This window comes from Cydia splendana, chromosome 9 (genome assembly GCF_910591565.1).
Source record: "Cydia splendana chromosome 9, ilCydSple1.2, whole genome shotgun sequence".
Lineage (NCBI taxonomy): Eukaryota > Metazoa > Arthropoda > Insecta > Lepidoptera > Tortricidae > Cydia > Cydia splendana.
This window is the reverse complement of record NC_085968.1, coordinates 16,177,231-16,191,961: the sequence shown is the minus strand read 5'-3', so window position 1 is coordinate 16,191,961 and position 14,731 is coordinate 16,177,231. Positions and strand designations below refer to the sequence as shown.

Below are 14,731 nucleotides of genomic sequence, written 5' to 3'. Positions count from 1 at the left end.
TGCTTCGCTTTACTTTATGGTGGCTGGTTGTTTGACCCCGAGATCTGTGGGTTTAATTGCTCATGAATATGGTATTCTCATACAACCATCACCTTCTATACATATAACTTATCTCTACAACAAAAGAGAACCATCTTACAAGGCCTGATGAAGGTTCTAAGGACCCCCCCCGCGGGGGGTCCGCCGACACATGGTCGGATAACCCGGATGCCTAACATCCGAGCCGAGGCAACTGCCGCACATCGACACGCCTCTAGCCGTGCAGCCGAAACCGCCACGGCTCTCGCACACTGGGGCGCATCTAGTCTACCCAGGTGGAGATGAAGGTTCTAAGGACCCCCCCCGCGGGGGGTCCGCCGACACATGGTCGGATAACCCGGACGCCTAACATCCGAGCCGAGGCAACTGCCGCACATCGACACGCCTCTAGCCGTGCAGCCGAAACCGCCACGGCTCTCGCACACTGGGGCGCATCTAGTCTACCCAGGTGGAGATGAAGCCTGGGGCACATCAAGTCATACCCAGACAGAGAAACCTAGTTTGCCTTACCTAAGATGGTCTCAGGAATAGCTTCCACGGCAGATCCCGCGGCAAGCTAACCTCATATGAACTTACTGCTCTTGGATAAAGGGGATCATTGCATAGAGAAACCATACCACCACTGTGAGCACCAAGTAACATAAGATACTTAGCTTTAGACGACTCAGGACAGCTGTGGGCTTCCTCACTGTATATTACACTTTTATGCACTCACACGCTTCGCGCCATACTGGTTTTTACCTTACAACTGGCCACGTTGGAATAACTTACCACAGTTCCACTCAGAGGGCGCTGTTCAGTGTTGCCGCTAGGAAATTTGTATTGTGACATTAGATATTCGTGCTTGTCACGACAATACTATCTATTATATGTCTTACACTAGTACTAGCACCCAAAAGAAAAGGATAAATATAGTTTTCCTGGTTCTTACTGACTGACAAATTGGTTTGACCAACTATATTTTGTGTTCGCGTTATAGTGTAAATAACATTATTTGCGGTATTTGACGTCTGTCACTCACAACAGCAATACTACGTAAAATGTTTTGTACATCGAAATCACAAAGGAAAACAACTGCACTGCGAACGTTTACGTTCTACGTCTTTTTTTTTTAATTTTAGGGTTGGCCGGACACCACCGTTATGAATCGGTAGTCGTCTAAGTAAATCGATATGAATTTTTCATTTTTCTTTTAATAAAAATAAGGAAAAGATGGATAATTAACTGTAAATATGGATATATTTATCGTCACTTAACAGACAACAAATTTGACACAGAAATAACATAAATAAACTTTAAAATAGATCCCCAGTTAGTTTCAATTTTGACAATGGGTGCGACCTACTCACTCGGGTGGGTAGCTTGCGGGAAAACCATATAATTCTAGCTTTATTTAAATCTCAAATAAAAATTCATTATACGTCACAATTCGATACCTCAGTCTACGTGCCATCCAATCGTAATCGCTTGCTGTGACAATCGATTTGCGTTAGTTACATCTCTATATACGTCAGTCATAATGTGTCAAATACCGCAAATAATGTTATTTACACCATGGACCTATATAATAGGGACAAGACATATTGTTCTATACGTACAATTGCTTATAGAAATAGCACCCATTTTGACGGCACACACATAAATATATATCTGTCTCGTTTTTACTCAGCACTGTAACCCATAGCAAAAAAAAGATGACAGTATTTCAGTACGTACATAAAGTGTTCCATGAAAATACGTAAATACCTAATGCGGCCGAAAATCCGCCATGTTTAGTTCTGCAAATGAAAAAGGGCGGGAAACTTCGTGCGCGGCGGACGCGGTTTTCGTAACTAAAGTTTTAAAATTGTATTTTTAAAGGATTGGAGTCTGTATTTAGTGTATATATTTGTAGATTTAGCTTTAGTTTTTAATTTTATTAAGTAGTTAGGTGTACATATAGGGGTAAGTGCTAATTATATGTAATTTATATGGGGGATGGCCACACCCCCGACCCTGGGGGAACGATTCCCTCAGGGTCGAAAACACCAATAGATATTTTAATTTCCGCGATAGAGTCATCGATGGATACTGATGCGTCAGTATCAAATACTACGGACGTAACTTTAAAGAGAAAAATTCTTTCACGGATGTGTACCAATTGTAATAAAAGAAAACGCAAATCTGGGTCAAGCAAGAATAAAAATACAGATTGTGTTTGCGTTGCTGAAGCAAAATTAAAAGAGAATGCTACCAATCATCCACAGCCAACAGTAAATCCGAATCCCATTGTAACCTCGAATTCTGAAAATACAAATACTCTTAATAATAACTCCCCACCTACTCATGTGCCTGTTGGTCGTGACCGCTACCAACAGTCTGACATTGCACCTTTTGTTGTACATGTTCAAAAAGAAGCTACCAGTGATGGCACAACTCTCCATCCTATCACTTTTGGTCGTTTTATGCGACAAAATAACATTCAAGGTGTTGTGAACGGCAGTCTAAAGAGAATAGGCAGAAATAGAGTCAGCATTGCATTTGCTACACACACTGATGCTAACAATTTTTTAAGTAATGACAGCTTAGGAAATAACAAATACAATGCTTTCATCCCAACTTCCAATGTCACACGAATGGGAGTGATCAAAGGCGTACCACTTGACTTGACTGATGATGAAGTACAGACTTCTATTAACCTGCCAATTGGCTGTGGGCCAATTATAAAAATTAGAAGAATAAAAAGGAAAATTGTTGTCAATAACACTACTCAATTTGTGAATACTGGTACCATTATACTTACTTTTGATGGGCAAGTATTACCAACCCGGGTGTACATGTGCTACATGGCCTTGCCAGTAGAACTATATATATATCCAACGGTTCAATGTTTCCTTTGTTGCCGCTATGGGCATGTTAAAAATCAGTGCCGCTCAAATCCAAGATGTTTCAAGTGTGGACAAGGTCACTCTGGTGAATCTTGTGATGTAGAGGAGGATGACTATCAGTGTTGCTTGTGTAAAGGTTCACATCAAGCCACTAGCAAAAAATGTTTAGAATTTAACAGACAAAGAGCTATTAAAGAAACTATGAGCAAAAGTTGCATCTCTTACATGGAAGCTTCCAAAATTCACCCGCCTGTGTCTAAGGTCTCATATGCTGAGGCTTTGCTTGCAACACCAGTGTCATCTTCTTCACAAACACAGCACGATTCACAGAGTTATCAGGATAAAATACCAGAGTTGAATAACCAATCTTATAAAAAAACTGTTTTTCTTAAACCCAGGGCTCCTGTAAAGTTAGGCAAAGTAGTGTTTAGTTTTTAAGTTTATAATATATATATATATGTATGTTAGTCTGTAAGGTATTTGTAATATGGGCCTTGTTGCCTGATTTAAATTTAAAAAAAAAAAAAAAAAAAAAAAAAAAAAAAAAAAAAAGGGTATGATAGGTATGCTCATTCAGAAATAGTAAGACAACCAGTTATTCATAGGGAAAAACCTGTTTTTAGTAGTGGTAACTGTAGTAGTAACAAAGAAGAAACGCCTAGTATTGATGCTATAGTAAAAGCTCTTATGAATTTAATGTCCCAATCTAACACAGTATCACCGTCCAACGTTGCAGCAGTTATTAATGCTTTATACCAACTCAGAAACAACAATAATGGATCAGAGAGCCTTAGTGGTTCAGTGGAATGTTCGCAGTCTAATCAATAGAAAACAAGATTTAATACATGTTATTAATAAACATGATCCCTTTCTAATCTGTCTTCAAGAGACATGGTTGAGAAAGGATTCAGTGTTTAAAATACCAGAATATGTCTGTCTGAGAGAAGACAGACCTGATGGGTATGGTGGAGTGGCCATACTTGTCAAAAACTCTTTAACATATAATTATATCACTCTACCTGTACATAGTGATGAATTATCTGTTATAGCAGTGGTTGTAAATAGTATTTGTTATGTATCATTATATTATAATAAACCTAATAATAATATTTTTAAAGAAATTGAAGAACTTTTTAAGTTCCTGCCTAAACCATTTGTATGCTTAGGGGATTTTAATGCTCACCATGAGTTCTGGGGCTGTGCTCAAACTTTATACTATGGAGAAAAACTGTTGGAACTAATTAGCTCATGTAATTTATGCATATTAAACACTGGATCTCCAACAAGGCTCGCTCGAAATCCAAGTGCAATAGATCTGTCCATTTGTACTCCAGATCTTGCTTCATCTATATCTTGGTCAACTGCAGTCTCCACTTGTGGTAGCGACCATTTTCCTATTCTCATTACCTTTCCTTACTTTAAGAAGCCTCAAAAGCATGTCAGACAGGCCCGTATTAAACACAAGTTAATAGACGATAAATGGGATCAGTATAGAGAGGCTGTAGAACAAAAAATTAATAATTTGCCAGAAATAAGCCATTTGAATATATTAGACAGTTCACAAGCATTTGCCACAGCTTTGGTTGAGGCTGCTAATGAAACCTTTCCATTGAAAAGTAGTGGTCCAGAATTCATTCCATCCCCACCTTGGTGGGATTCAGACTGCACCCTTGCAGTTAAACAAAGAAAGGAGGCAGAGAAAAAGTATTGTCAAGAAATGACTGATAATAACTTTGATAACTACTTAGAAGTTGCTAAATCCACTAAAGAATTACTTAGAACAAAAAAGTTTGAAGGGTGGCATAGGTTTTGTAAATCATTAAGTCCTAATGTTTCACCATCTATAGTTTGGCAAAACATTAGAAGATTTAGATCAGCATTTAAAGACACACAGAGTAAAATATCCCCAGTTTTAGCAGAACAAGTCATGGATCGTTTGGGCCCACCTTACGTCCCAGAGCATCCTATGATTTTAAGGCCACTCATGTTATCTAATAATAATTCTGAAGATGTTTTAAATTCCCCTTTTTCACTTTTTGAACTGAAAGGAGTACTTTCATCAACTAAAGACTCCGCACCCGGTGAAGACGGGATTCCTTACTCTTTCTTGTCAAAACTTGACGATAACAGTCTTTGTTACTTCCTTTCTTTGATTAACAATGTTATGATAACAGGCTCTGTTCCTAAAGAGTGGAGGACTCAAACATTGATTTTAATACAGAAGCCGAATAAACCCAATTCAGATCCCACATCTTATAGACCCATAGCTTTATCAACTGTACTAGCTAAAGTTGCCGAGCACTTAGTAAAAATTCGATTGGAATGGTTTCTAGAACATAATAAACTTTTATCTTGTAATCAATTTGGTTTTAGGAAAGGTAAATGTACTCTTGACAGTTTAAGCATTTTTACCACAGATATCAGAATAAGTTTCTCTAGAAATGACTTTTTAGTTTTTTTTTTTTTTTTTTTATGGCATCGCGCTCCTGGCGCATTCAGCCAGACGAGTAAAGCAGGGAAACGGAATTAAAGGATTACATTATAACGGGTAAGACGGAATTTTGGAAAAGGATCAGGAAAAGGTAAATTATAGGCAGTTAGAGTTTAATGTTATGACGTGAAATAAATGAATACAATGATTTAAATATATATGGAGAAGAATCATTAATATACAGGAGTGTTGTAATAGATGTGGGAAACGGAACTTTAAAATCTGACAGCTGTCTTAATAGTATAGAACGATCATAAAGGTTACATGCAAAGAATATATGGTTAAGATCAGCGGGATCAGCTCCACAAGTACATGCAGAACTGGCCACGCGATTTAGTAGTTTGAGGTGTTCCGGTGTACATACGTGACCCAATCTCATTCGAATTAACATACTAGTTGCAGGTTTTGGCAGAGAGATTTTAGCAAACCAAGGTTTGGCAGGAATTGATTTTTGAATGCTTCGATAATGTAACGCAGCAGCACCTGCACCAGATGTCCATAAATTCCTCCATTCCTTTCGTAGGTATAATTTAGGCAGTGCCAACAGGTCTTCAGACACATTCTTAAACGGAAACATGTCTCCACAACTAATGGCATCTCGAGCTAAATCATCCACCCTTTCATTACCTTTAATCCCTCTGTGTCCAGGGATCCAGGCAATGGAAACCGAATACCCTTTAATGTGACATTTTAACAATAGGCTACGGATTTGATAAATAATTGGGTTATTAGATTTAGATTTGAAAGGAAATTTACATATTGCCTGTAGTGAACTTAGGGAATCTGAGAAAATAATTGTTTTTTTGAGATGCATTATAATGATGAACTCTATTGCTTTCAGGATTCCAAAGCACTCACCACTGTACACAGAGGATTCTGGTGGCAACTTTATTTTTTGGTAAATATTAGATTGGGTGTGGAGAACACCAACGCCAACACAACCATTCTCTGACGTCTTAGAAGCATCTGTGTACATATGATGAGCACCCAGGCCATCTGTTCCAATGAATCCCAGGAATTGTTGATTTTGTTCAACATCATTCTTGGAGACTCCAATATCGAGGAGAACTGGAGGAATAAGTGTCAGAGAATCATATTCATATTGGAAAATGGGAAGTGTTGAAGAGCTAACAGTGGGAGCTGATATAGATTTAAGTTTTTGAAAGCTTTTTACTAAACAAGGAGGACTTTTGTGTTTCCAATAGTTGGAAGTAGTTATTTGAAGCACAAGGTTAGACAGGATAATCCAGAGTTGGTGATTAGAGAATTGAGAACATCGGAAAATAAATCTATCACTAAGATATTGGCGTCGTAAATGAAGTGGAGGCTCAACACACTCAACTTGCATGGCATTGATAGGGCTTGAATTCATGGCCCCACAAATCAATCTGAGTGCTTTGGATTGAATACGATCTAGTTTTTGGAAGCCAGCTACATATCCTGGCTCTAACAAAAATGTCCCATAATCTAAAATACTTCTTATTAAGGCATTATACATGAGTTTCATGCAAAAAGGATGTGAACCCCACCAAACTCCTGAAACGCACCTGAGGATATTAATATTTTTTTCACATTTAGAAACTATGTAATCACAATGTGGAAGACCCGTTAATTTATTATCTAAAATAACACCTAGGAATTTGGTTTTATCTTTAATGGAAATGGAGCAGTTATTAAATTGCACATTGATCGGAGGAGGAAACATTTTTCTAGTAAACAAAACTACAACACTTTTATGCACTGAAAGTTCCAGACCATTTGAATCTAACCATAACTTCAATAAGCCCAAAGAAGAAGTGACTGATCTACTGGCTTGTTCAATAGAAAGGTTTGGCGAATATAATAATAAATCATCAGCATATTGCAAGACTCTAACCGTGTCATTTAAGGATGATTCTAAATCAAATGTGTAGATATTATATAGCAAAGGACTTAATACGGATCCTTGGGGAAGACCTCTCCACACTAAACGGGAAATCCTATTGTTGTCATCTATGAGAAGGCTAATGGACCTTTCTGATAAAAGGTTTATTATGAAATTGGTTAACATTACTGGTATAGCTAATTTGTGAAGTTTTGCTTGTAACACTGAGACTAAGACATTATCATAAGCGGCGCTTATGTCAAGAAAAGCAGCTACTATAGACTCATTTCTAGAAAATGACAATCGAATATCTGAAATTAAAATACCCAAGCTATCATAAGTAGACCTACCTTTTCGGAAGCCAAATTGACTATGAGAAAGTAATTGGTTTTTTTCTACAAAATATTCTAGTCTGTTTTTAACTAAATGTTCTGCTACTTTAACAAATACTGAGGAAAGGGCAATTGGACGATAAGAAGAAACATCTGACACTGGTTTGAACGGCTTTAAAATAGGAATAACTATTTGAGATCTCCAAGAATCAGGAATTTTACCAGACTGGATAACAGAATTTATTATATTTAGATAATAAGAAAGAATACCATCACTAGCATTTGCTAAAAAGGAATAAGGAACTCCATCTTCCCCAGGTGAAGTATCTTTTAAACCACTTAATACAGCTTTTAACTCCTCCATTTTAAAAGGCTCATTTAAAGTATTATAATAGCATGAGTCAAATGAAAAGGCAGCAGGGTGAAATACATATTCTTCGGGGACGGAAGCAGGTGCTAATCTATCCATAAACTGTGTAGCAAGGTTAGGAGGAAGGATCTGTCTAGAGGACTCATTGAAAGCATGTCTAAATCTTTTAATATTATTCCATACTATGGATGGTTTTACGCTAGGACTAAGAGACGAACAAAATCGCTTCCAGCCTTCGAACTTTTTCTTTCGCAACAATTTTTTTGTCTCACGAGCAACTTGCATGAATGTCTCAAAATTTTCATTTGTCATAAAATGACAATATTTTCTTTCAGCCTCCTTACGGTTTCTGATAGCTTGTGTGCAATCATCATCCCACCAAGGCGGAGAAGGTATTTTACCTGATGCACTGTTTTTAACCGGAAAAATTTCATCAGCTGCTTCAGTCATTATCTGAGCTAATGCAACTGAACAACTAACTACATTACTATCATCTATGGACGGTAAACACAACAATTTCTCCTCTACACGGGTTTTGAAAAGTTTCCAATCAACATTACTTAAATTATACTTAAGCCTAGGGCTAGGTTTCGGAGATGGCGGAATAGAAGATGGAAATGTAATAATGATAGGGTAGTGATCACTCCCATATGTTGATTCCAGAGTATGCCAAGTGAGAGAAGCCGCAAGATCAACTGAACAAATTGATAAATCAATAGCGCTAATTGACTCTGTTGGAGCTGTTCGGCGGGTTGGAGAACCGTTGTTTAAAACACAAAGATTGTGTTGGTCTATGATATGAATGAGGCGATCTCCATTATAATTAGACGATGAACTACCCCAAACCTGGTGATGTGAGTTAAAATCTCCTAAAATTAAAACGGGCCTAGGAAGAGAAGAAATTATTTGTTCAAGCTCAACAAAAATAGATGATGAGGGATGAGGAATATATACAGAAATAATACAGATGTTATTTACAATGGCAGCAACAATTGAAAAATCATCGCTATGGGATGGAAGATGAAAAGGTGAAAATGACATGGAATTCCTGACAAGTAGAGCTACTCCGCCCCATCCGCCAGGAGTGCCAGGTCGCGAAGGACGGTCCTCTCTGAGACATGAATATCCCGTGACTCTAAGAAGAGCCCCAGGCTTGAGCCATGTCTCAGAGAGGGCAAAAACAAATGGTTGAAATTTGTTTAATAAATGAATTAAATCTTGTTTTTTATTTATTACACTTCTGCAGTTCCACTGTATAATTTTGGCCATTATTTTTAATAGTTGAGACAAGTTCTTCAAGCATGGGGGCAACGTGGGACGGTATTCTTACATTAGGCTGAGATAAATGATCAATTAACGCTTGTATTTCCTCAGCTACTGAAACATTATCTTTAGGAGACTCTTGCTGTAGTGCACAGCCATTTTGAGGAGATGGAATGATATATTCTTTAACTAAAGCATTGTGAGCTGCTGCATCATACCCTGTTGTTATAAGTTTTTTAACTGTACGTGGTTTCAAAAAAGTTGTCTTTTTATAACTGTGTGACTGCATGGTTGTACCCGGGGCTGGATTATTGACACTGCGATGTAAATTTGGCTGAGACTGTGGCTGTTGGGGTGATTGTGTCAGAAGGACATCGGCAAATGATTTTGAAGCAGCTGGATGTAATTTAACAGCCTCACCATAAGAAATACAATTGTTAGCCATAGTTACTTTAATATCCTTCTGTCTCTTGTGTTCCGGGCAAGCCCTGTTCGTGGCGAAATGGAAACCATTGCAAAGGCAGCAAACGGCATCGTCCTCCTCCACTGAACAGGTATGACCGGAATGCAATTGACCACACTTAAAGCACTTGGGTTTAGATCTGCAATTAGTTTTCGTATGACCAAATTTAGTACAGTTGAAGCACTGGATTGTGGGAAAGATATACAGTTCGACAGGCAGTGAGTTGTAGCATGAGAATACCCGTTTTGGTAAAACTTGACCATCAAAAGTTAGGACAACTGTCTCAGAGGGTTCCCACGAAACAGCACCATTAACTGTAACTCTATGATTCAAACGCCGAACTTTAAGCACTTTTCCACACCCAGTGGGCACGGAAATGTTGGACACTATTTCCTCCTCGGACCACTGTGATGGAATACCACGGACTAGGCCCATGCGAGTTACTGTAAATGATGGTATGTATGCTGTTAAATTTTCGTTGTCAAGTTGAGGATTGGTTACAAACAAATTAGCATCGATATGATTTGCAAAAGCCATGGAAATTCTTGTCCTACCAATACGTTTCACGCTGCCATTTATAATATTTTTGAAGCCGTTTTTTACTAAGAACCTACCAAAAGACACCGGGTGCAGGGACGAGTTTGGATCAGTTTGTTTTAATTGAACATGCACCGTAAACGGTGCAACATCAGCTGTTGAAAATAAATTTCTGCCAACTTTTGTTGTTTGAATATCAGAAACTACTTTATTTGTGTCAGTATTTGTTATAGAATGAGCTTGGGTCTTCTGTACAATTTCACACTCGCAAACATATTCCCCACCAGCATTTCGCTTTCTCTTTTTGTTACAATCTTTACACCTCTTATTTTTATATACTTTTCTTTTTAAATCATTTTTATTATTTACAGATGTATCAGTATCCATGCTAGACTCTATTTCAATATTTATACCAACCTGGAGGTTTTCTCCTCCAGGGTCGGGAGGATCATCCTCCCCCATTGTAAAGAATTACAAAAGACTTACCTAATATGAGTGAATGTCACAATATATACAGAAAACAAAAATATTTACATGTAATACTATCTAAAATATATACAAATTACCAATTCCTTGATCTTAAATTGAATTAAATGTACGAGAAACCAAAACACACAACCGCCACGTTTCACGTTTCCCGCGCCTTTTTCGACTTTTTAGTTGCTGCCTTTCTAGATATAAATGCTGCGTACGACAACGTCAACATTTCAATCTTAAAAAATAAATTAATTCAACTAGATGTTCCCAACTTTTTGATTAATTTTATAATAAATATGTTGCATGAAAGGTATATAAAGTATTCATTGGATCAGTCAGGAAATGAAGTCATTAAAAGAACAGTTTGGAAGGGCCTGCCACAAGGATCTGTCTTGAGTCCTTTACTATACAACATTTATACTTATGATTTGGAACTTTCTGTTGAAGGGCAGCTAAATGTTCTTCAATATGCCGACGATTTGCTCTTATATGTTTCTGGGCGATCTTTAGAAAACATTAGTAAAGTATTATCATCATCTTTGGGTGCCTTAAATAATTGGTTGAATAATAATGGATTAGATCTTTCGCCGTCTAAAAGTTCTGTTGTAGTTTTTTCACGAAAGCAAACTATTCCACCTATTAACATAAATTGCAATGGTATTCCATTAGTAATTAAAGATAATGTAAAATTTTTGGGAGTTATACTGGACCGTAAACTTACTGGAATTCCTCATTTTGAATATATTGCATTAAGATGTGAACGAAATCTGAACATTTTAAGATGTCTGACAGGAGTCTGGTGGGGGGCTCACCCTTTTACTATGAGATTGCTATACAACGCTTTGATTAGAAGTGTTTTAGATTATGGCACTTTTCTTCTACACCCTGGAAATGTTAAAGCTATCAAAAAAATTGATACTATTCAGTCTAAGGCTTTAAGATTGGTTATAGGTGCAATGAAATCGAGTCCAATAAGTTGCTTACAAGTAGAATGTTGTGATCCACCTCTTACGTTTAGAAGACAGTTTCTCTGTGATAAATTCTTTTTCCGTACTCTGCAACTGGATTCTCATCCATTGCTTTTAAAATTAATGCAATTAGCTGATCTGGTCGGAACCTGTAATTATTGGTCCCATAAGGATTCTCCTTGCCTTGTTAAGAGTTTTAAAAAATATCAAGCTTTAGAAGCACCCACTTACAGAAACGCGACTCTGCCTTTATATCAACATGATTACAACAGTCTCATTACAGATCCAGATATTAGATTTAACATAGGGTTATCTAAAAATGATATTAATCCAAATATGGAATTTATGAATTTTCTTAATATTGAATGGGCTGATTGGCACTGTTTATATACAGACGCCTCCAAACATGGCGATAGGAGTTGCGTTGGAGTTGGAATTTTCCATTCACAATACAAAGGATTACAACTTATCAAACTGCCACCTGAAACTTCCGTCTACACTGGTGAATGTTATGGTTTACTTAAAGCTATAGAATATATACTTATGCTGAAGATACCAAAAACCATAATTTTTTCAGACTCTCGCAGTGCTTTAGAAGCCATAACGAGGTTCCCATTTAAGTCTCATAAACAGTCTCCAGTTGTCTTTAATATTAGAAATCTTTTATATAAATGTTCACAGAAGAGTTGTGCTGTCGTGTTGGCTTGGGTACCAAGCCATGTGGGCATTCCTGGGAATGAAAGAGCTGACCAATTGGCAAATGAGGCTATTCACGTGGGAGACATTGTGCCATACCATAATTATTGTCATGACTTAATAAATTTATCAAAAGTTTATTTGTATGAGGATTGGAATGGGATTTGGAATAAGGAAACCTCAAAAGGTGAACATTATAGGCATATTCAGCCGTCAATTCCAAGGAAACCATGGTTTAACAAAATATTTTTTTCGAAAACTGTAACTTCTGTTTTGTGTAGAATGCGCCTGGGGCATGTTTGTTCCCCGGAGCATTTACACAGAATAAATAAAAAGCCGGATCCTCATTGTCCTTGTGGTGACTATGGGGATCTGAACCATATTTTCTTTGCATGCTCTCTTCATGATCGGTCTGATTTCCTTTCCAGCCTTGAATCATTACGCATCCCATTTCCTACATCCATAATTTGTTTGTTATTTAGCAACTCGTATGATATTTATAAAATCATATCAGTATTTTTAGAAAAGAATGATATAAAAATATAGTTTATAATATTATAATTATATATATTACAGTAAATCCAATCCTTTCCTTTCCAAATTTTCGTCTTATCCGTATTTCCTAATTCCTTGTTTCCCTAACTTTTAATACCTTCACAACTTGACATTGGCTAACGTTCCAAAAGCCATAATAGAAAAAAAAAAAAAAAAAAAAAAGTTCTGCAAATGTCATTGTCTGTCAGTTCAGCCGGTACTTGTCCTGTCAAAAAGTCGTGGTGAAAATTAAAATTATTAATTATCTTTCAATATTTTGCTTGTGATTGAAAATAATTGAAGCCAAATGTGAATAATTACGTCGCGAATATGCCAGTGTGTAGTGTATTAGGGTGCGGCATAAGAAAACCACCAAATCAGCCATCTTTAACCTTAAGCCCCTGCTACACGGCAGCCGACAAGCCTACTAACCGTCTGACCTTGGTCTGTCCTTGGTGTGTGGGTCCGTTTGAGTTGTCTGGCTAGACGGTGGCAAACCACAGTGTGTTCAGAACTCGCGGACGGACAACACGTACTGCAAGCGCACAAAATGGCCCCTAACCTTTCAGAAAGTTGGCGTGGCATTAGTACCTACTCAGTGGCGTATGGCCCTAAGGGCGGCGTATGCCACCCCTGGCGGATTGCATTTTGTTTTTCTTCCTTCACTTCTGGGGCAGCAAAACTTATTGGTCGCGGCGCCAAATTTCATAACCTACCTACTCATACTAGTGCAATGACAAAAAAATAAGTTTATGGCAAAAAAACAATTTTTGGTACAAGCTTTTATCGCTGACTGTACTTTTCTTTCCAGAGGCAACTAATACTCGTCGAGACAATTCTAAAAACCCCAAACACAATTAGGTCGCGTTGTTTTATCACAGGGTTCCTATGGCCACCTCCTGTCTCCATCATCAGATCAGCTCTATGGTACCATAATAATGCATTGTCACCCGACTTATATATGTATGCAAATTTTCAGCTCCATCGGAAACTAGAAAGTGGGTCTAATTTAACTTGCAAGATTTGACCCGTACAAACATATTTACATACTTACGATTAGGTATATTGCAAGTTAATAAAAAGTTTGTAAAAAAAGAAAAGGGTATATGAATGAAACGCTGGCTCAAAAAACGGCATTTGTTGAGTCATTTCAACTTAATGAATTCGCTGGACTACGCTACGGGGACATACATAACTTTCTGAGAATGAAGAGGAAAGTATTTGATAAATTATTAGAAATGCTACTGAGTACCCATGGCATGTCTATTAACCACACGAGCGCACACGGCGCGTCCTCCAAGCGAAATATATGGCCTAGTGCGGTCGGCGTCGGGCGGCTACACGGTTCCGGACCGACCGCTCAGACCGCGGTCGCTGGCGCGCGCTCGCATGCCAAGGGCGTCCGGAGGTCAAACGAAATTTTGTTGGTAACAACTGTCTACACGGTCCGGGACAGACCAAGGCCACGCGGTTTGGGGGCTTGTCGGCTGCCGTGTAGCAGGGGCTTTACACAGGTACGCTATCATTTACATGAAAAATATTGGTTATTGTTAATGTTCCTGGGAAATGTAAGGATGTTTCACATTATAAATAGCAAGGTTCTTCTGTGCAGTTATAGATCATGAAGTGATTGGATTTATTTAACTATATTTTTACGCTTAAATAATGTAAACATTTCAGCTAGGGTTGTACTTTATTTATCGACTTTGATATCGATATATTATGATTGCCTATTTATATTTTCTTATTTTATCATGCTACCCCGCTTCAAACCAACTAAATTATCTTAATTTAATAATTAAATCATTTTTTATAGGTTACCAAGAAATG

General features: G+C 37.7%; 2 long non-coding RNA genes across 2 annotated transcripts in view; one reads left to right on the top strand and one right to left on the bottom strand.

Moving 5' to 3' along the window:
- LOC134793772 (uncharacterized) overlaps positions 1–14,731 on the bottom strand; it is a 96,042-nt gene that overhangs the window by 77,740 nt on the left and 3,571 nt on the right. The window lies entirely within an intron of this gene.
- LOC134793718 (uncharacterized) lies at positions 5,617–6,883 on the top strand. Its single transcript, XR_010144574.1, has 2 exons — positions 5,617–5,829; positions 6,239–6,883. It is a non-coding gene; the product is annotated as an uncharacterized LOC134793718 (long non-coding RNA).